The 24,270-nt window shown below is 39.2% G+C and overlaps 1 long non-coding RNA gene across 1 annotated transcript; it reads right to left on the reverse strand.

The window, feature by feature from the left end:
- Positions 1 to 507: 507 nt before the first annotated feature.
- Positions 508 to 12,315, reverse strand: LOC308651567. The gene is made up of 4 exons (XR_014022589.1): positions 11,933 to 12,315; positions 7,746 to 7,819; positions 940 to 1,032; positions 508 to 799 (listed from the first exon to the last, which is right to left on the reverse strand). It is a non-coding gene; the product is annotated as an uncharacterized lncRNA (long non-coding RNA).
- Between the last annotated feature and the right edge of the window lie 11,955 nt (positions 12,316 to 24,270).

Raw genomic sequence — 24,270 nt, forward strand, 5'->3', positions numbered from 1 at the left:
TTCTCGTCCTTCCTTGTCCTCTCCCTCTACTTCTCCCTCTCCCTCTTTCCCAGCTGCCATGAGGTAAGCAATTTCCCCTGCCACCTGCTGTCTCCATGAGCTAGCAAGGGAGCCCACTGACCATGAACTGAAACCATCAAAAACTATGAGCCAAAATAAAGCTTTCCTCCTCTGAAATTGATCATATCAAGTATTTTGTCACAGTAATGAAAAGCTACAACAGGTTTTGCCTCTATCATCCCCCTAAAACTGCTCACTGGTGACTTTTCATGTTGCCAAATCAAATGGTCAATTTTCAGGTCTTAAACTATCACCAACATTTTAAAAATAATATTATCGATTTTGATCTGTTCCTTTTGATTGATCACCTGATAAGAAAGCAGTATTTATTTACCTGAGTTTTATCTTTTAGATTTCACATACTTGAAGCAGTTCCTAAAACATTAAAAATATAATTGCATGGCCAATTATAAATAATATAAAAAGAAGTAGAATATATAATCTGTGTACTTTCATTATTTTGACTTTAATGTTATACATTCTTGGCAAGCACTTATCTATATAAAATGAACCTTTGAATGGAACACAAATGTGATCATCATTAATACAATTCAAAAATCCATACAGAGTGATTAAAGCAACCTAAATCACCCTTGATTCTGTTTCTATTTATCAGAAGTGTCTTTATATTGTTATTAGCCGAGCTTCTCCTTTATGGTTTCCCGTGTCCCTGTCAAATAATTGCTTCAGAACCAGAACAATGGGAATTCTGTGAGGTCTTCTTGATTGCTCCCATCTCCTATGGGAAATAAAGTATGCCATCCTATTATACAGGCATCAGCATTCAAAAGTACAATCATTGCTTTCACATATTTTCCCCACAAGACTGTACACTCCCTGAAGATAGGCATGACTCAGCACATACAGTATGGTTCTTACAAGGTTTCAGAGGTGGCAGTCCACAGACAGCTGACTCCATTGCTCTGTGAGAGAAGTGAGGCAGAACATCATGGCAGAAGAAAGCAGCTCAGGCTGTCGAACCAGGAAGCAGAGACCATCACAGTTCATCACTCCTTCCTTCTTTCTCATTAATTAACATAGCAGTATAGTTTGGATTGACACTAACTTAATTTCAATAAGACATTAAAACTTCACACTTTTATAGCTCCATTCTCTACCCTCTTTTGTAATGTCACACAAATTCATTTTTATTCATTGTTTGCCCATCACCATAAGTTTATAATTATTGTCTTATGTAGTTATTATTAATTTTTTATTGGTATCAGGGATTGAACCCAGGGGCACTGGACCACTGAACCACATCTCCAGCCCTTTTTTGAATTTTATTTACAGGCAGGGTCTCATTGAGTTGCTTGTGCCTTGCCATTGCTGAGGCTGGCTTTGAACTTGAAATCCTCCTGCCTCAGCCACTCGAGCTGCTAGGATTATGGGTATGCACCACCGCGCCCAGTTTTTGTAGTTATTTTTAAAAAGAGGTAAAAAAAATATAAAGAAAACATATATTTATACTGCCTTTTATATTCAACCTATGAAGTTTCCTTTACCAAACTCCTTTGTTTCATATGGAATTTTAGTTGCTGTTTCATTTAAGCCTGAGGGCATCCTTTATTTCTTATAGGGAAGATGTGTTAGTGATTAATTCTCTCAACTTTTGTTTATATGGGAATGTCTTAATTTCTCCTTCATTTCTGAAGTATGGTTCTTCTGGATATAGAATGCTTAGTTGACATTTTGTTTTTCTTCACTTTAAATATGTCATGTCACAGCCTTCTAGCCTCCTCTTTTGACAGTATGGTTATGATGTTGTCTAGTTGTAAAGCTGTCTGCGTTTACTTTATTTGGAGGTATGTACTTCTTAAACAAGAAGATTAATGTTTTCATCAAAATTGGGAAGATCTCTGCCATTATTTCTTCAAATAAATTGTGTGTGTGTGTGTGTGTGTGTGTGTCACTGCTAGGGATCAAACACAGGGTCTCATGCATTCGCTGCAAGTATTTCTACCCCTAAGCCCTCTTCAAATATTCTTTTTATACCTTTTTCTCCTTCTGGGATTCACATTATAGGTATGTTGTACTCAGACTTCTGAGGCCTTGTTCATTCTTCTTCATTCTTTTCCCTCTGTTTCTTTAATAATTGACCTGTTTTCAATTGTGCTGATTTTTTTTCTCCAGCCTGCTCAAATGTGCAGTTGAGCCCCACTAATGAATTTTTCATTTTGATAACTGTATTTTTCAACTCCAGAACATTTGTAATTATTTTTATAATTTCTATGTTTTTATTAGTAATAATGTGAGACATTATTCTCAGACTTTAATTTTCTTTAGCTTTATTTAGCTCTTTGAATATACTTAAAACAGCTGATTTAAAGTCTTTGTCCAGTGAGTCCAATGTCTGGAACACTGTTTATGTCTCTATTAATTCATTTTTTTTTTACCTTGGGTATATGTCACACTTTTTGGTATATTTACATGTTATAATTTTTGCTGAAAATTGGACATATTAAATAACATAATGTGACATCTATGGAAATCATATTCTTCTCCCTTCCCAGGGTCTATAGTTGCTACTTGTTATAGTTCTTTGTTTAATGACTTTTCTAAATTAAATTGTAAAGCCTGTATGTTTTGTTGTATGTAGCCGCCGAAATCTGTACTCACCCTACTACTCAGCTAATGATAAGACACAGATTTCCTTAAATGCCTGGAACCAATAAATCAACCAGTTCAGTCTCTATGTGTGCCTTGGGGCATGACTTCAACACTCAGCCAGCCAGTTGACAGCTCTGCCTTAAGCTAACTTTCAGCTTGAAAAGAATCTCAAGATCATTCAAAAGTGAGCTCCTAGGGCCTCCTCAGGTCTTTCCTGAACATGTGGACATCTCATTTCCCACCAATTCATGTAAGGTCTTTGGTTAGTCTATTGTTTACCCCAACTGTTCTCCACTACCACAGGCAGCTGCAGAGTTAAAAATCATACCTGTAATTTTTTTTCCATAAATTCTCCCTTGGAAAAAGGCTTTTTAATGCCAGATTCATGGGACCCCAATAGACCTCCAGGAGCTGAATCCGATGCAATCACACAAGAGTCTTTATTGCAAGCTCGAGCCTGGACTCACAACCGTTCCCGACGCAGCAGTCCCAGGGAGTGAGTCCTGGTCCTTTGTTCAGTGAGATTTTATAGGTTTTAGGGGGATACTCTATGTGTCACAACATCACACAGCAAATCATTCCATACTGCGGGAAAATCAAACAACTCTTAACATTGATTAGTACATTCAGTGGTGGAAACAAGTTGGGTAGGGGTGATTGGTTAGTACAAGAGGGGGATTCCTTTGAACTGATTGGTTTAGGCCACGAGGGGTGTATGTACTAAACTACAAGGTTTCCCAACATGTTATCAACCACCATAAACTACTGGGGGGTCATCTGGCATCCCAGGTATTTTTCCTGTCTCATGCTGATTGGAGGTTGCTAGGGGGTTGCTATGGGTCTTCACCTAGCCTAACTGAGTCAGGGACACCTGGCGCCACAGATCTCTCCTGTTATTTGTAGACAAACAACTCAGCAGGGTGGGTATGTGCCTAGGAGTGCTCTGTGGGTTTTTCTCAGGACAAGGATCATGCCCCCTTCCTTAGGACAGGCCTTGAGGTAGAAGATGATTTCTCAAAAATGGAGTCACATCAGTTTCTCAGCTTTTCACAATGCAGGAGCTTAAGCCATGTCAAAGAGAGGCATCTTTGTAAGAGATTTCCCAGGGAACCACCACACAGGTAAAATAATGACAATTTTCTGAGAATGAGAAAGATTTTTCAGCTCTATTCTGCTCCCTCCCGTGGCAGCCAAGCAGTACTAGGAATGCAGACTTATTTTCCGAGGCTACCACATATCTGAAGAGAGAGGAACAAGACTAGAGCAAGCTGAAACACTGCAAAGCTTACTGTTGTTAATGAGATTCAGCCATTTTTCTGCCATCAGTTCTTTCCACACGGCTGCAAAGACTGTGGTGAGTTTGGAGAATTTTGAAGAAAAGTATGTTCTCACCATTTTTGCCAGTTTCCTCATTGTTTTTGTGGAGGACAGAATTTTTCAAAGAATTTGCCATTTAGACTGACATCATCCCTTTTCTTTATTGATATGGCTATTTGACTTGGCCTCTGGGACATTATACTCTCCTGCTTTTCCCTCTAAGAACCAGTCATTTTTTCCATTACTCAGACCAAAACCTTTGCATCCTCCTTGACTCCTCTGTTCTGTCATACCTCACATCAAATCTGTGGGCAACTTCTTCCAATCCATCTTCAAATGCCTCCTGAGTCAGCATCACCACTGCCCTAGGATATGTCAACATCATCTACCATCTGAATTATTTCAATAGTCAACTAAGTAGTCTATTCCCACACATCTTCCTACAGTGATCCTTTGTTTTAAAGCAAAAGTCAGATCATGGCATTTCTAAACTCACACCCCAGTGCTGACTTCTCATCTCACTCAGAATAAAAGGCGAAATTTTTACATTGCTCCATAAGACAACGTGACCTTATCCAGGTGTCTTCCAGGTGTTATTTTTCAAATGCTGCCTCCCTCTCCCACTTTATTCCACCAAGAGAAACCTCCTGGCAATGTTCTAACATGTCAATAAGAGTCACAGCTCAAAGATTGTACACTTGCTCTTCCCTCAGATGTCCTCATGGCTCACTCACACTTTGTATAGGTATATCACAAAATGTCACCTTATCATCCTACTGAAACAGGGCCCATCTGGTCCCTTATTCTGGTCTTTTTTTTTTTTTTTAGAGAGAGAGAGAGAGAATTTTTAATATCTATTTTTTTTTTTTAAAGAGAGAGTGAGAGAGGAAGGAGAGAGAGAATTTTTAATATTTATTTTTTAGTTCTCGGCGGACACAACATCTTTGTTGGTATGTGGTGCTGAGGATCAAACCCGGGCCGCACGCATGCCAGACGAGCGCGCTACCGCTGAGCCCCATCCCCAGCCCTTTAATATCTATTTTTTAGTTTTCAGCGGACACAACATCTTTGTATGTGGTGCTGAGGATCGAACCTGGGCCGCATGCTACCACTTGAGCCACATCCCCAGCCCCCCTTATTCTGGTCTTAAAACAACTCCCCACTCCCTTATTTAGTTTATTTTTCATTACCTAATGTATTATCTATTTGTTTATCACATATCTCTCCCAATGAGAGCAAAAACTATTTCTTTGGTTCAAGACTAAATCCTCTGAGCCTAGAACAGTCACTGGCAAACAGTGCTCAATAAACACTATGGTTAAGAACATGGAAAATGGAGTGATACACTCTGGGTTAGAATCACAGCTCTGCTAATTACCAACTGGCCCTGTCCAACTTAAATTTTCTGTTCCTCAGTTTCTGTCTCTATAACAGTAATACCTATGTCTAACAGGACTGTTGAGAATTAAACAAGTAACTTTTTGCAAAGTGCTTAAGATGGTACCTGTAACATAGAACACTTTGTATAATTTTAGTTATTTTTCCTTACTAAACCCATATTGTAATATATATATATATATATATATATATATATATATATATTCAGAAAGACATTGTATTACTATCTATATTTTACTAAATTAACATGCATACACATGAAAATAACTCACAGATGTTGAAATTTAAAAGTTATATTTAAAAAGGATCAATATTCTCCATAATTTCATCTGATTCATTAGCTATCATGCTTCAAGTGCCTTTAGATCACCCTTGTGTTACTAATACATAGATATAAGGAATGCAGGATTTTCACATTGTACGTGTCTAAAATCAACTAGTTTACTTCAATAATTTCTTCTTTTATTTCTAAATAAGTCAAAGTATAATCTCAGTGCATAATACTTGGTAAATCAATTTATTATGTGCTGCTTGCAATATTTTCTCTTTCAGATTATATTTAAAGTAGAACAGCTTGATTTTTCCATAGAAGTTGAAAGATCACAACTTTCAAATCTAGAGAAAACTCCTGAGGTACTTTTATAATTTATAATTTTCATGTACCACATTACCTAGATGTGAACAATGTCAGTATTCCTTTTGATTCCTGGACCCTTCGGGGTATTGCTTAACACATAGTTAAGAATAAAACAAGTTACAACTGCATAGTGAGCAGAGCCACCAGCACAGGAGGATTTGTTTCCAAGCAGGAAGATGCTGAGTAACGGAGTCATGACCTGGACACCTGCTGTCCATGGCTGCCTGGTGTGCCCAGCCCAAACCCCAGGGGCTGTCATCAGAGGGTAATTGTTTAATAGCTCTTTTATTTGCTGAGTAAATAAAGTAGTATAACAAAGTAGGAATTAAAACAGATTCTAAACTGGGCATGGTGGCCCACGCCTGTAATCCCAGGGACTCAGGAGCCTTGAGGCAGAAGGATTATAAGTTCAAGATCAGAGTCACAGCAACTTAACAATTCCCTAAGCAATTGAGTGAGACCCTGTCTCAAAATCAAAAAAAAATAAAAGGGCTGGAGATGTGCTCATGAGAAATTGTCCCTGGGTTCAATTCCCAGTAACACACACACACACACACACACACACACACACACACACACACACACGAAACAGATTCTAGGACTAGGGTTTGGTAGAGAACTTACCTGGCATAAAGGAGACCATGGGTTCCATCACCCGCATCAAATAAACAAACAAAATACCCAGCTTCCATCACTGTTTTAAATACAGATGAATTTCCCATTCTACCTTCACAACCACAGTTTGGGCAATGCCAGATTGAGGGATCATGGAACTCCCCCTTCCCTTAACACTTTTTCCTACTTAAAAAAGAAAAAAAAAACCCTTTTGAACATTTTAATTAATTGATTTCAGTCTTTCATTAGGTAATACATTCACTTGATTATTTTAAAAAATCTATTTTTAAAAGGTTTGCAATGTAAAATCTCCCCTGAATTTCATTTGTCTCCTATCCACTTCTCAGCCCCAAATCCCCCCACACCCATACCCTTCCATACAAACATGACCACTGCTAAGTATCTTTTCAAAGTGTCCTTATACAGGTACAAGCAAATACAAACCTACACTACTTTTATAGCCATGGCCATATTATGTGTCTGTTCTTCTTTTTTCATTTAACAATACCAGCTTGAAGCTCTTTCCAAATCAGTGCAAAAAAGCATCCTCATCATTTTTTCTCAGTGTTGCAGTATATGGATGAATCCTAATTTAGTTTACCAGTCTCCTGGCAGACAGACTGTTTCTATTCTTTTGCTATTACAAACAGTGCTATAGTGAATAATCCTATTTTCAAAATGTGATTAATTTGGACCTAAGTGGGGCTGGGTGGGTGAACCGAGAGGGGTGCCAGGATTGAGCCCAAGTGCTCCCGCTGTGCTCAGGCCTGAGACATATGACTCACTGGCTCCAAGATTAGTCACCCATCCCCAAGCACTCAGTGCTGAAAATGCAAGGCCAACAGATCATGTCAGGGACCCCAGGAGTTCACATGCCACAATTTGAAGAAGACAACCAAACTTGAGGAAGAGCCAACCCCATCCTTAAGAGAATGATGTAAGGAATTCCCAACCCTGTTGAACCAAGACAAGACTAATCACTGTAATTAGCTGACTGTACAATTAGAAGTGATTAAGCACATTACAGAAGAGGCTCAGCTCCCACAACTGGAAACATCCCAGCTGAGCGCATTAACAAGACTTGTGGTTTCTCTTCCTGTTTACTTACCCTGTGCATGGAGCGCGTCTGCCATCTCAAGAGTCTATTGTTTTTTTCTTTCAGAATAATTTCTTTTCAACATGCTGTAGCAGAAGGACATTAGCCACATGTGTCAGAATCATTGGTTTAAATTTTCTGTTTACATTGAGATATAATTTACATACAGCAAAATGCACAGATCTTCAGTCTACAATGCATACATTTTTACAAATGAAAACATCATGTAACCAACACCAATTGGTCTGTAGTCATTCTGGGGATGTAGCACAGTGGTGGAGTACTTGCCCAGCATGCGCGAGGCCTTGAGTTCTATCCCCAGCTTGGGGGTTAAGGGGAAAGAGAAATTTTATGCCTCCAAAAAGTTCCTTTAAAAGTTCCTCTTTTCAAGCACCATCCACTCACCACAGGCAACTGTTCTGACTCGATATGGATTTTGTGAAGGGAAAATAACTGATTATATGACATGAATTAGGAAGTAGCAATTGAATTGAAAAGAGCCTATGATTCATTCTCACATCTTTCAATTCTGCAGGGTGTGGGGGAAGCCATCCCAGTTGTTGAATACATGTTTCACTTTGTTCTCCTTCAGACAGTCATGGGATACTTTTTATAAAGAGCTTTGTTTGCTTTAAGATAATTTTTGAAGTAATTTTCAGATTTGGGCCTAAAATTTACAAGCTAGAAAAGCGGCAGACATTCTAGAGGCTGGAAACCTTAAGCTGAGCCCAATTCTGGGTCTATCTCTTGCCCACTTTTTTTTTAATATTTATTTTTTAGGTGTAGATGGACACAACACAATGCCTTTATTTTTATGTGGTGCTGAGAATTGAACCCGAGTCCCGCCTGTGTTAGGGGGGCGCTCTATCGCTGAGCCACAATCCCAGCCCCTCTTACCCACTTATTTGTGAGATATTCAGAGCCAGGGTTACAAGAGCAAGGTTGGGCAGGGCAGTTTAGAAAAGAGAGGTGCTATGTGTATGAAACACAGTGGGGCTTAGTCAGGGCCTTCTGTGGGCAGAAAAGCCATCAAGGCAGGGTCAGACTAGCTGGAAGGAAAAAAGATGTCAACGTATATGTGAAGACCAATCAAGGACACAAGTTTTGCCAATATCCAAGGAGGTTAAACGTCAATGTGAACTTGCAATAAAAGAACGCAGGAGGGCTGGCTCCCTTGGGTGAAGTAAGCGATCCTGGAAAAGATTAAGAGGCATGAACCTACGAGTTCAAGAGCAGAATGTCACTCTGGTGTTGAACTTTGGGTTTTCTTTTCTTTCTTTGAGTCAATGAGAAAGGCATCTGACAGCCCCTGGTCATGGCCAGGCACTTGGGGTAGGTGCCCTCACCCCAAGAACCTCAAGTGTATGTGAGGAGCCAGGAAAGGGTGGCAAGGGGAAGTCCACAGAAGGGAAGGCGGGTTGTGGTATTGTTTAGGGAAGGGGATCTCCCTGCCTCCGAGTGCTATGGATCCCAGGAAAAGATAAGAGTTCTACATCCACAGGATACCCCAAACTACCTGTTACCCAGAGTCCCTAGTGACTCAGTGGTTGGGGGGACTGGGAATTTACCTGAAGTGTAGAGTTCTCAGATTGGAGCTCTGAACCACCATGGATGAGGAACACACTAGACGCAAGTGGAATCATCCTCCCTGAGGAGCCACGGAGACCTGGAGACTTGTGTCAGCCGGTAGACTGAAAGGACCAATGGCCTCTGCTGCAAGCGAAAGTCAGACTGATTCCAATCTCTACTTTGTGTACAATTTGGATCTGGGAAAAATTGAAGGTGCAGGAGCCCCATGAAGGAGCAGACTGAGCTTTCTGCTAATCAGGCAAATGGGGGCCTAAGTCAATTTTCATGGGGAAAAATAAAGACTCCATTATCTTGCAACCTGACGTGGTTCATTCTAGCAACAACTTCTAGAACTTGTGCTAAGGGATGCCACCTCTGTTCAATTCTCCCTTGTTTTGTGGTACTGAGGTTTGACCCAAGAGCACTTCACCACTGAGCTGCATCCCCAGCTCTTTTTATTTTTCATTTTCAGACAGGGGTCTAAGTTGCTAAGGATGGACTTAATCTTGTGATCATCCTGCCTCAGTTTCCCTACTCCTTGGGAGTACAGGTATGTGCCAGCTTTCCAACTTCCCCTCGGTTTCCTGCCTCTGGTGTGTTACTTCCTTGCCTCAAATGCCCTCCCTTCTCACCTGCAATCATTGAAATCCAATTCATTCCTTGAGAGCTAATTCCAATGTTCCTTTTATATGATGCCTTTCTGATCACCTCAACTAGAAGCAATCTGTCTTTACTTTTATAGACTTTCTTTTAGCATTTGCATGCCTTTTTCACATTATACCTAACACTGTATGGCAGTTGTCAACTTGTCTTTTTTTTATCTAATAGTTGGCAAACTTCATGTCTTTATGTCTCCCAAAGTACCTGATACTTAGAAAGTACCTCATAAATAAATAAATAAATAAATAAATAAATAAATAAATCCACCAATTTTTTAAAACAACTGCAACTAAGGTATGGTAGGCATTGTGAATGTCTTAATACCTCTTTTCTTTTCTTTTCTTTTTTTCAAAAGGAGGGGGGAGTGTGATATTTCTTTTTTATTTTATTTTTATTTTTTTAAGAGTGAGTGAGAGAGAGTGAGAGAGGGGAGAGAGAGAACTTTTAATATTTATTTTTTAGTTCTCGGTGGACACAACATCTTTGTTGGTATGTGGTGCTGAGGATCGAACCCGGGCTACGTGCTTGCCGCTTGAGCCACATCCCCAGCCCGTAATACCTCTTTTCTTCCTTCCCATTGTGTAGGTACCATCAGTTTGAGTGGTAGCTCCAGGGGGTGCCCCCCACCCAGGGTGTAAGCCATTTTCAACCTCTTACCCAAAAGAAAGTTGTTTGAGCCTGAGCCAGTTAGCACAGGACATGCAATGGTCTGATCAGAATGAAGCTCAGTATTTCTGTGCAGTGGCTACAGGAAGCAATAGCTTCTTTGTCCCTAGACTCATTGGAGCACAAGTTGCTGTTCACAGCCATATGGCAATCTAGCCCACAAAGGAGTACAGGCAGAGAGAGTCAGAGAAAGAAATGGAGCTGCAGCCCTGATTAAAACATATAAGAAGTCTCCCCTAACACTTTACTGTTTAGTTATGTGAACCAATAAAGCCTCTTTGTGTTTTCTCTTGCTGACAAACACATTCTAACCAGTGCCTTGGAAATTGTATTCATCAGTTTTGGAGGCTGAAAGCCTGAGATCCTGTGGCCCCATTGGTTTGTTCTCTGGTAAAGGTCTAATGACAGATGGATTGTGGCAGAAGTGCATGTGGGAAATGATCACATGGAAACAGGAAACCTGAGGAGTAAGGGGTTGGGCTTATAAAAGTTCAGGGGTCCCAGGAGAGCTACCTTAATATCTTCTGAGGTCGGCTCCCCCAGTGACCTAAGAGCCTCCCATTAAGCCCCTCCTCTTAAAGGTCCCACCAGCTCTCAGCACTGCCACAGTAGAGACCAAGCTCCCAACATATAAATCCTAGGGAACACACTCAAACTATATCTAAACTGTAGAAAGAAGGCAGCATTTTGGTGAGTGCTGTGGGTTCAAATGTTGTATGTAAGTGTATGCACCCACATTCACACATTTACAATATCTGAATCCTCTTAGAGAAGAACACACACCTTCAATTCCTGGGAGGGTTGTGACTTCTGCTTTTACAAAATTGTATACTTAAAACTTTTTGGTAAAAATTGCCAACTCAAAGAACTAATGCCATTTTTTTTTTTCAGCATTGAGGATTGAACTCAGGGTCTTGCACGTGTTAGACAATTGTTCTGCCACCAAGCTATAGCTCTAGACATCTTTTGACAATTTTCTTTTCTTTTTTTAAAAAATTTTTGTGTTAAAAATGATTTTGTAATTTTAACTCGAATTAATAAGAGTATCTAAGGCTCTGGCAAGTGATAATATATTGTAAATACTTTTTCCTTTTAAAAATTAATATATTGTTGGAGGAAGGGAGGAGGAGAGGGAGAGAGGAGGCCCTGGGAACTGAAATAGAGCAAATTAAATTCCATGCATTTATGATTATGTCAAAATGAACCCAACTATCATGTATAACTATAATACACTAATAAAAGCATTTTAAACATTAATATTTGATCCATTTGTTAGTATTTAAAGAAATAAAGTCATCTTTTACCTTAATATGAAGTATTTTCAACATTCTCCTTAGGAGGTGAAATGGGGTTCTAATAATTGGAAGGTGATATTGACTTTTCCTGGCTCTGTTCCATGCCTTGACCTTATTTTCAACTTTGGCTTAAGATTTTGAAACCTGTTTGTTCACTTGCTTTCTTGGCAAGCACTTTGACTCCTTTCTCCAGGGACTTAGCTCCTCATGAGCTGGGACCACGTCTTGTACCTCTTTCATAACCCAGGTTCTCCCCAAGCCACATGGAGTCCGGTGTGTCCCAAAAGCTGGTGGGCAGCTCATGGAAATTTCCACAGCAGCCGCTCATCCCCAGCCCCTCTCCCAGCCTCTTGGGACCTAGCCTACAAGTCCTACCAGCCCAAGGACACTGAGCCTGGCTCTGGGTCAGCCTCTGGGTCTATTTATGACTTTTTATCTCAGGGTTTGCCTGGCATTTTGCACTCAGGAAACCTCCTCCTGTCCTCATCAGTCAACACACAAACATGTGTCCTTATCTGGACAAGAGGAGAACAGTGGGTCAGATAAACAAACTCTTCCATATGGCTGCCCTGTTGGTCCCTGTGTCTTTCTACCTTGGATTCATTCTTCTGATCTGGTGCCTAAATATTTGATAGGAACAAAGAAAATCTTCTGATATCAGATAATATATCTTTAGGACAACTGATGAACTTATTCATAAACTTTTTTTCTTACATGCTTCCCCTTACTAGGGAAAATCTGTCTGTCTACCAGATGGTGGAAACCTCTTCCTTTCTTCTACATATATTCCCCTGAGCTCAGACCACTGATAGAAGTAATTACTGATAAGCCCCAAGGCGCTATGGAAATTGCTCAGGGAAAAATTAAGCCTTAGAGGGACTGGGAGTGACTGGTGTCTGGGGAGAGAGGGAATGAGGAGCTATCCTGCCTCTACCATGGCGCCACTGTTTCCTCCCCCTGGACATTGAAGAAGAAACCAAAGAACCTGAGAGCAGAGCAGAGCCTGGCCATTATACCAGGTCCCCTAGGTACATTAATCTCTTTGGGCTTTTGCATTTTAAGGGACCACAAACCTGACCTACCTACTTAGATCTTAATTTTTATTTTATGATATTATCTGTAGTATTATTTTTCAATCGCTCAGATATCAGCTGGAGCCTTTCTGAATAAAGTTGTTTCAAACTTCTATTCCGCATTTAGTGGGAGTCTAAAGTCCTCCTCAAAAGTTTGGCCAGTCCCTGGAGGGAGACCTGAGTGGAAGGTGGAAAGAGGCTTACACTGCTGTCTACTATGGCTCTGGGCCCTTGCATCTGCTGAATTTAGTGTGAAGACTATCTCACTAGCCTTGGGCTGTCCCTGTCCATTGCTTTTGTCAGCCTCTTCAGGGGAACAACTCCAAATGAATCACCCTGGACCTCCTTTATTCATAGGCTGATTCCCCACGTGGAGTGGTCTGGCCTCTCTCTTTATTCTCTCATCTTTCTTCCTTATCCATTTCTTTTGTATTGCCTCCAGAACTCCAAATTCTTGTTTTATTCTGTAGAGTCATTTATTTTTCTATCATCTCTTCTGCTAAACTCAGCCATACAAACTTATCTAAGTTGCAGAGTAAGATGTTAAGCAAGATCCACCTTCACTATGTACCAGGCAATTGTGGCTATAGATATTTTATTCTCACTCTTTTAAAACTGAAATTAAATTTCTGCTAAATACTTGTCCAAACGACAAATCCACATCTTTGGAAGCAGACAAAATGAGGAAGAGAGCACCATTTTGATCTAATTCTCCAAAAAAGGGGGTATCTGGTTATAAACTGAAAGGGAGATAAAGATTACCGTCATCTGGGAGTCTGGTAGTTTGATTCTGTACCAAGAAATGGGAAGAAAATCTCAAGAAATCTGAGAAAACTTAGGCATGATTGATCACATGATCCAAGCTTAAAGGAAAAGTCAGCTCAGGTAGAACTAAATGAGGATGTAAATTACAAATCCTAAAAAGGGATAAGAGAAAAACAGGTCTAGAATCAAATAAGCAGGAGGATATCCTATCCATTTTTGTTGTTGGAACAAAATACCCAAGACTGAATATTGTATAAAGAAAAGGTTTATTTAGCTGAGTTTGGGGCACTTAGAATCCAAGATTAGACAGCCCCATCAATTCAGGCTTTGGTGAGGATCTCATTGTGGATGACATAACAATGATGGAGGCATCTCCAAAAGCAATCACCTAGTGAGACAGGAAGCCAGGATCAGGGAGGAGCCAGACTCATGCTTTTATAATAACTTATTCTGGGGGAACTAATTCATTTCTCAAGACCAGCATTAATCTCATCCGAGTTCAATGCTCCCAATAACCTTATCACCTCCCATTAGGCCTCACCTTTTAAAGGTCCCACCATTTCTCAACATCACCACACTGGAGACCAAACTTCCAACACATGAACCCATGGAGGACAAGCCACAGCAATAGGCTAAATGGGTCAACCAGGTGCTCCTCTGCTACACAAAGGCTCTGGCATCTTGATCTTGTGGCTTCTAAGGCTATGGGGGGTGCCAGTTCCAGCCCATGTGGGGTTTAATTGGCCAGGCCTGATGGTGGCACCCAGCACTACTGCATGTGCCCCATGGGCTGAAACACAATTACACAATTACACAGCCAGCTGCAGGGAAGTCTGGGAAACATCATCCAGCTGTACACTCAGAAAGCAGAGAACATGGATTTTGCCCAGTAGCTAATAAGTCTCTGCACAGACTCCTTTGGTTACCTTAATAAGAATAAAAAGGAGAATGATCATCAGGGAAGGAAGTTGAAGAACAATATTGGTAAGAGGAATTGAAACTCCAACTACAGAAAAAGGTTGTAAGAAAATAGCTTGCTGCCCCAGAAGAGCTCAGACCTTCAAACTTGGATAAATTATGTCCAGGTTTACTGAGGGGACTCACAGATAACTTCATCTTCAAGGAAACTCAATGAACAGAGATGCTGCAAGGCAAAGAATTCCTGATTTTCAAAAAGTCTAAGAAATTGGAATTTTAAAAGCACAATGGTGGTGAATGTGACACTAATGTTGGGGTGAGTGGCTAAAATAGACTTACACATCAAAAGGGAAAAATTGACTACTATGAGTCCTCATGAGGATTAACTTTATCTTTTCCTGTGAAAGAATTAACTTTAACAATGTTCATATTCTTCAGGAAGTTTATCCTAAGCAAATAATGCAAATTATAGACAGTTATTTTGCACAAAAAGATGTTCATTAATTCTTTTTTGTATTTGTTCCAATAGTTATAGTGACAGTAGAATGCATTTTGTCACATCATACATAAATGGAGTATAACTTTTCATTCTTCTGGTTGTACATGATGTAGAGTTATCATTAATTCTTTATTCAAAAACAAAATCAGATGCAACCTAAAAGTACAGCAGAAGGGGATAGTTATGCAAATTATTGATTATTGCTACAGTGAACTATTATACAGTATTTTTTAAAAATGTATTCATTTTTTTTCAGGTCCTGTACTCTTTGACAAGATGAAAGGCCTTTGCTTTTCTTAAAAAATAATTTTATTTTTTTATGTGGTGCTGAGGATTGAACCCAGTACCTCACACGTGCTAGGCAAGTGCTCTACAACGGAGCTACAGCCCCAGTCATATTATATAGTATTTGAAGATGTTTTTGAAAAGTATTTAATAATGTGATACAATATCATCAATAAAAAAAAGCAAAAAATTAAATATAGAGCTACCACAATCCAGCTACTGGGTACATATCCAAATGAAATGAAATCAGTATGTTGAAGAGATATTTGCTCCCATGTCCACTGCAGGAATATTCACAACAGCCAAGATATGAAATCACCTAAATTCCATCAACAAATGAATGGATAAAGAACATGTGGTATAATACATAATGGAATACCATTCAACTTTAAAGGAAATGCTGTCATTTGTGACAACACGGATGAACCTGGAGGACATATGAGTCAGGCACATAAAGACAAACACCACATGATCTCATATGTAGAATCCAAAAAAGTTGAATTCATAGAAGCAGAGAGCAAACTGGTGGTTACTAGTGGGGGCTTGTGGGGGGTGTGGTGCTATTAAGAAGATGGTGGTCAAATGGTAAAAAAAAAAACTCCAATTAGAACAAATAAGTCTATGAGCTCTTTTGTACAGCATAAGGACAATAATTAATACTAATGAGTTGTATTCTTGAAAATTGCTAAGAGAATAGATTTTAAGTATTTTCCCCACAAAAATCAGTATGTGAAATAATGCATAGGTTAACATGATTTAGCCTTGCCACAATGTATATATATTTCAGAACAACATTTTGTACATGATATATGTATCAAATTTTTGGTTCAATTGGGATTGAACTCAGGGGCACTCAACCACTGAGCCACATCCCCAGCCCTATTTTGTATTTTATTTAAAGACAGGGTCTCACTGAGTTGCTTAGTGCCTCCCCTTTTGCTGAGGCTGGCTTTGAACTCTTAATTCTCCTGTCTCAGCCTCCGGAGCCATTGGGATTACAGGCATGCACCACCGCACCTGGCAGAAAAATAAAAAATTTAAAAATTCGAATAAAAAAAAATAAAGCAGTGTGCAAGTAATGGAGAATGTATGCTCTCAGCATAGAAAAATAGACACAAAAATTTTGCTGAAATGTTAATAGTAATTACCTAGAAATGGTCAGTGTTAATTTCCTCTATTTTGCCATGGTAGGCATATATTACTTCTTCAAATAGGAAAAAACCCACTATTTTCTGAAAATAAAATACTAGACTGGTAGAGCAGGGCAATGCCACATATACAGAGCATCCTGATTTTACAAGGCATTTGACAAAGTCCTCCAATGATATGCATGTGTACTACTGGGTGAAAATGCACACTGAGTTATGATAAGTCTAAGTGGTTGGTTATCAATGAGTGGTCACCTCCATTCCAGAGTTTGGAATCTAGTGGCAGAAGCAGGTCTCTGTTCTGCTTCATGCATTTACCTGTATTTCAGGTAGAGATGTAGAACTATACTGTCCCATATGGTATTCATTTGCTATGTGTGACTATTTAAACATGATTAAAATCAACATACTATAGTGATGCAGCCACAACAATGTTTATAGCAGCTCAATTAACAATAGCTAGACTAGGTGTCCCTCATTAGATGAATGGATAAATAAAATGTGGCATATATACTCAATGGAATATTACTCAGTTTTATACAAGAGCAAAATTATGGCATTTGCCAGTAAATGGTTGCAGTTGGAAAATATCATGCTAAGCAAAATAAGCCAATCCCACAAAACCAAAGGCCAAATGTTTTCTCTAATATGTGGATGCTAATTCACAATAAAGCGGGGGCACTAGGGAAAAATAGTATTAGATTAGGTAGAGGGAAGTGATTGGAGGGGAGGGGATGTGGGGATAGGAAAGATAATAGAATGAAACAGACGTTTAACTGTATGCATATATGTGACTACATGACCAATATGATTCTGCAACATGTGCACTCAGAAAAATAAAATTATATCCCATCTATGTATGATATATCAAAGTGCATAAATGCATTCTACTGACATATATAACTAAGACAAATTTAAAAAAATTTTAAAAATCATATATAATTTATTCCCCCAATTGTAGTAGCCTCATTTCAAGTACTCAATAGCTGCATGTGGCTAACAGTTACCATATTGGACAGCACAGATTTGAAGCTGATCTAGGGGGTAGGCTTATCAGTTTCACAGAGGCCTCTCAGATGATTCCCCAGTCTAAACAGATAAACTGGGACTACTATAATTTCTTCCAGGAGGGTGCCAAAACACAATTACAGATTTGATAATTCTGAGCTATATTGGTCACCACAGAGAATTCAAGTGTTTTTTTCTTTGGTGGTATTTTCAGAATTAGAATTGGCAATAAAGAAATTGCCTAAATCCTCAGTGGTAGAGCACTCGCCTCTCACGTGCAAGACCCTGGGTTTGATCTCAGCACCTCATATAAATAAATAAGTGAAAAAAAGGTGTTATGTCCAACTACAGCTAAAAATAAATATTAAAAAAAGAGAAATTGCCTAAATAGAAAGTACAATTTGCATCTCTAAAATTGCTATTGGTTATAAATATACCACAATGGAGGGGCTGACACAATGTATAGAGAAAAAACTGTTAGGAATAGCTTGGGCACTTGGTTTTGGTTTTGGTAATAACAACAAAGCTTTGTGTTTTGTTACTAAACAATGAGACAATGAATCATAAAGGTTATAAAAATGGTGGTTCTGATGAGAGAGAGAAGAAAGAGAGAACATGCCAAACTAGCACTTGTGAGCAAAACCCAGAAGCAATCAAGTGATGCTTGATTTTATAGCTATACTACTAGAGCAGTAAAGCAGCTTTGTAATCAAAATTCCTACAGGAAAATGATTTTATTATTGTCCATCTAAAATTTTCTAACCTCAAAGCCTGTCTTTTTTCACCTCTAAAAATATTAGTTCTTATGTTTTGATAATGTGTGACTTCCAAAAATGCAACAATAATAGTGGAATAGACAGAACTGTATTCATTTAGAATTTTTGTCCAAATGGGATGCTGAAGTACTTGACCAAGTCGAAAGAAAAAGCAGAATGAATAAAGTTCTAGAAACAACAACAAATAGAAGATACTTAGGCCTGAAGCTGATGTGTGTACATCTGGGAGGGAGGAAATTGGCATTGGATTTCAGTCCAATACAAGGATGAACTTTCCAAAAATTAAAGGTGATGTGTTGGGCTGTTGGAGATGTATGGGGTGAGGGGTAGGACAGGCTAGATTCTAGTCAGGCCAATCTGAATTTTTGTATTTGTGTACTTTCTTTTATAAGGCCTTGGGCAAGATACTTAGCTCTTCTAAGCTCCTGTTTCTTCACTTTTAAAAGGAGCAAAGTAACTCTTTTAGTGTTATTGTAAGAATTGAGTAAGATGGTACATGCCTATGTTTATCATAGTACCTGGCACTTGGTAAACCTTCATAAACCTTATCTCTTAGCTCTTACGGTTGTTCATGGTGATTGAGCTGTCTTCAGATGTTCAAGCAAAGTGCTATGGTTTGGATTTTAACTGTCTCCAAAGGCCCAGATGTTAAAAGGTTCCTCCTGAGCTTGGTTCTATTGGGAGGTGGTAGAACCTTTAAGAGGCAAGGCCTAATAGGAAAAGTCAGGTCATTAGGGACACGGTGAAACCAGGAATGTAATCTTGCCTTTCCCTTCAAAGTCCTGCTCTTAGCCACTAGGCTACACTCGTGCAAAGATGGGTGAATATTTATATATTTCTGGCTGACTGTATATGATGATGAACAGCTGCAGGGGGAAACAATGTGGGAGTTGGCATTGTAGTAATGAGGAAAGAGTCCAAACCAGGAGTTAAGGAGACTTGGGACTTGGACCCTTGTCTTATGACTTTGGATTTCATTCCCTTTCTACCAAACAACATTTGAACTGGCTCATTCATGCCAGGTTGCTTCAGGGTTGTTGGAAAAAGTCATGGGAACCACTTGCTAACAGGAAGTACATTGAATGGCTCCAGGGCTTTGTCTTCCATTGATAGAGATGTTCATGCCTTGATCTGATAAAAAATGAGGTTCTAGTTCTGGGCAAAACCTCATATATGCCCTTACCAACACCTTTATCCAAGATTGAATAGAAAGGCAGGGGAAGGTCTTGGCTACCCCCTCCCCTTCCCACTTTATGGCCTGATAACTGCATACTTCTGACAATACGTGGGTGCTCTTCCCAGACAATGACAACAAGGACTAACATTGCCATTTAAAGGTGAACATCCAGAAAACAGGTTCTTATGCTCAGCTCTGCACAACATGGAAGTCAAGTGCAATCACCAAATACATCAACCTCTATGGTGTGGTCAGGTTCTGACCTGGGCCTGGGTCAAAAAGCCAGACCTCAAATGGATAGAATTAGAGAAGATAATGCTAAGTGAAGTTAGCCAATCCCCAAAAAACAAATACCAAATGTTTTCTTTGATATAAGGAGGCTGATTCATAGTGGGATAGGGAGCGGGAGCATGGGAGGAATAGATGAACTCTAGATAGGGCAGAAGGGTGGAAGGGGAAAGGAGGGAACATGGAGTTATAGAAATGATGGTGGAATGTGATGATCATTATTATCCAAAGTACAAGAATGAAGGACATAAACTTGTGTGAATATACTTTGTATACAACCAGAGATATGAAAAATTGTGCTCAATATGTGTAATAAGAATTATAATGCATTCCGCAGTCATATATTAAAAAATTATAATAATAAAAAGAAAGAAACCAAGATTTGAGTACCAGAAGGGTTCATTACTATATCCAAACTTTTAGTTCTCAGTAAGCATGACTCTGGATTGTTGTGTGATCTATTTAGTTTGCACTCAAGAAAGCAAACATCCCACGTATAAATAGTTAATATAGTTACATTTACTCTTTTGTTTATTAAACATTTGGAGATGTGCTACATAGTAAACACTGTTCTTTCACTGAAGACATAGAAAACGTGACTGTTGTAATGTAACTTACACTATATGGGGGAAAATAAAATAATAAATAAGCAAATAAGTATTTATTATGTCATATAAAGATGATTGGTATGGAGGAAAACAAAGGACCCAGAAGGAAGCTTAAAGGGGGGAAGCTGCTATTTAAAACAAGAATGAGGTGAGCAGATTATGTTTCTGGGGTAGGGAGGGGAAAGAGAGTGCTCTAGACAGAAGTAACAAAAAATATAGACCTGTTTGGGGGCGGGGATTGTTTGATGGGTCCCAACAAAGCAAGACCAGTATGGCTGAAATAGGGTGCTCAGAGGCAGTCAGAGAGAACTTAATGTCTGACATACTCTGAAGGATATCCTACGACAGGCCCTTTCTTTAGCTATCCTAGATATCAAGATTACATAATATATAATTGGACTTACTACTTTCATTCAGGAAAAGAATTACATAACATTTTATCTGGAACACTACTATTATCTATGAAAGATGTGGATGGATCACAATAGATTTTTCTGCTATTAACTTCTTAACATCTGTAATTTATTAACAAATATCATTTCCTGAAACCTTTGATAGAATTGTTTGAGGCCCAGAAAAGATGTGAGAAACAGTTGGACCAAAAGAACGAATACATTTCTAAATGAACAAAATTATACAAGATTAAAAAAAAAAAAAAAAAGCCAGTCCTCTCTGCTGTCACCAGGGAGGAATAACATGGGGGCTTGAACCTCCTACACAGCAAGAACCTGCTTTGTCATCTTTGCTTTTCCTATTCTAGGGTTAGAGACTGGTTGGCTGAATGCTGTAGGCCCATTTGGTGACCACCTTATGCTTGAGGGCGCTCTGGTGGCTCACAACAGAATCTGCTGCCCTCCTGTGGCCGTGCTGGCATGGCGCTAACAAAATGGGAAATTCAAGAAAAACTGAAGAGTCTTTGAAGACACCCAAGAAGTGGCAGAAGAACAGCAGCCTCCCTGGGAGAGTCTTCAAACATTTTGGCCTCAGAAACTCCTTTATACTTGTAAAAATTACTGAGAACCCCCAAAGATCTTTTGTAGGTTAATTCTATCCTATTTAGAAATACAACTGAAGTTTTTTAAAAATTATGTATCAATTCCTTGAAAAATAATAGTAAACATTTTAACCCAAATAATGCAGTTATATGAAAATATCTACCTTTTGCAAATTAAAAAAGCTTTAATGAAAAAAGTGGCATTTATTTATAATTTTTTACAATGCATTTAATAGAATAGCTTAATAGAAGATAGCGAGGTTCTCATATATTCAGTTCCTTATGATATCATACATTGCCTGGCTTCTGGAAAGTTCCAATGTATACTGGGAGAGAAGAGGAATGGGAGGCAATGTATTATTATTATCATCATCATTATTATTATTATTTGGCCTCATGGGCCCCAGGACTGCACTTTGAGAACCACTGCAGAAGGGCTAAAAATTAACCCTGAGTCTGGGTTCATTGGCAGTGACCAGCCCAGGGAAGAACAACCCAAGCAGAGAAATTACCCCAAACCACCAAGAGTCAATACCCACCTGTCACTAAGGAAGGAAAAGCCACCATGTTCTCAGACTCCCTTATATCTTGATGAGACCAAACTGAGGCTGGTAGCCTTCCCAGCAGAAATGGAAAAGCCTTCCAGTTTTGTTTTTCCTTCTATGTTTAAAACAGTTGGACTTTAGGGGGCTGAGGATGGAGCTCAGGAGCAGAACACTTGCCTAGCATGGGGGTCCTTGGGTTCAATCCCAAACCCCACAAAAATAAACAAACAGTTGGACTTCAGATTTAAGAAAAAAGAATTGGGTAAGAATCAGCTAAGCCAGGATTTCCCCATCAGGGCCAAGTTTTGTTTGGGGGGAGGTGTGTGTGTGTGTGTGTGTGTGTGTGTGTGTGTGTGTGTGTGTGACTAAACCCAGGGCCTTTTACATACTAGGCAAGCACTTTACCACTGAGCTATAGCCCCAGCCCCAGGAATAAGATGTTTAAAACACTCTCTGGGGGTAGAGAGGAGAGGGCAAGGAATCGACAGAATGAAGTACAGCTATTGGGTCTGTGGGAAGAGCACAGGGCTTATAGTTCTCTTTCTTGCCAGACTGCCATCTTAATGGGGTGGATCGGCCTGTCCTGCCTGAGATTCCAGGGACCACAGGCACACAGAAGTTTTGTCCTGCTATGGCACAGGAGTTGATGAGCAGAGATAGCCTCATGGAGCCATGCTAGAACCCAAGACACCTGTGAGCCTCCTGTGGTCCTGAGATGGGAACAGAAGACAGCAGAGAGGTAGGGAGGGAAATACTGAGGGGGCCTCATAGTCAGGTCAAGGGTTTGTAGTGGGTCCTAAGGCTAGAGATCATCTCAGTCAAAACCAAAATAGGCTAATGATGAGCTATATAAAAAGGAAATCAAGAAAAATAACCCGAGATAGAGCAGGCCCGTAATCCCAGTGACTCAGGAGGCTGGGGCAGGAGGATCACAAGTTCAAAGCCAGCCTCAGTGAGTTAGCGAGGCCCTAAGCAACTTAGTGAGACCCTGTCTCAAAATAAAACATAAAAAGGCCTGAGGATGTAGCTCAATGATAGATTAGATTCCCAGTACAGGAAGGAAGGAAAAGAAAAAGAAAGGAATCAACCACAACTTGTGATAATATCAAAAAGAACAAAATACTTAAGGATAAACTATCAAAAGAGATAAAAAGCTTTTACACTGAAAACCATAAAACACTGCTGGAAGATTTAAAGAAGACACAAATAAATGGAAAGTGAAAAATCCTGTGTTCATGGTTTTAAGGTCTTAATATTGTTAAAAGTTCATACTACTCAAAGCAATCTAAATAGAAATTTAATCTAACCCTTCTTAAAATGGAAAAAAAATCATATTAAAACTCATATGGAACCTGAATAAATAAGACAATGGTTAAAAACAAGTCTCACACTTCCTGACTTCAAAACACATTACAAAGATACAGTAATCAAAACAATTGTAATGCTGGGCATGGTGATGCATGCCTGTAATCCCAGCAGCTTGGGAGGCTGAAGCAGGAGGATTGCAAGTTCAAAGCCAGCCTTAGCAACTTAGTGAGGCCTTGTCTCTAGATAAAATACAAAAAATGGCTGGGGATGTGGCTCAGTGGGTTAAGCACCCCTGAGCTCAATCCCCAGTACCAAAATCAAAACAAAACAAACAAACAAAAAAACAATATGTATTAGCATAATGGAAGACATACAGAGCAATGGAAAAGAACAGAGATCCCAGGAATGAATTTCACATATACAATTAAATGATCTTCAGCAAGGATGCCAAGACTACTCATGGGGAAGGACAGTCTCTTCAACAAATAGTGCTGAGAAAACTGGATATTAACTTGCAAAAGAATGAAGTGAAATCCTACCTTTACACCATATACAAAAATTTATTATAAATAAACATAAGACCTAAATATAAGACCCCAAACTATGAAACTCCTAGAAGAAAACAGGTGAAAATCTTTACCAGATTTGGCAATTATTTATTGGATGTGGCACTGAAAACACAGGCAACCAAAGAAAAATAGACGAATGGGAGCTCATCAAACTTATAAACTTCTGTGCATCAATGGAATGTACCAACACTCCAATAGAGTGAAAAGTCAATTTATGTAATGGGAAAAAATATTTGTAAATCACAAAAAATAAAAAGATGAAAAACATTTGCATCCATCTGATAAGGGATTAATATCCCAAATATATAAAGAACTCCTATAACTCAACAACAACAACCTAATGTGATTTAAAAATGAACAAAGGGTAAGGGTAGAGCGGGAAAGTG

The sequence above is a fragment of the Spermophilus citellus genome, assembly GCF_964194105.1.
Source record: "Spermophilus citellus genome assembly, chromosome: 6".
Lineage (NCBI taxonomy): Eukaryota > Metazoa > Chordata > Mammalia > Rodentia > Sciuridae > Spermophilus > Spermophilus citellus.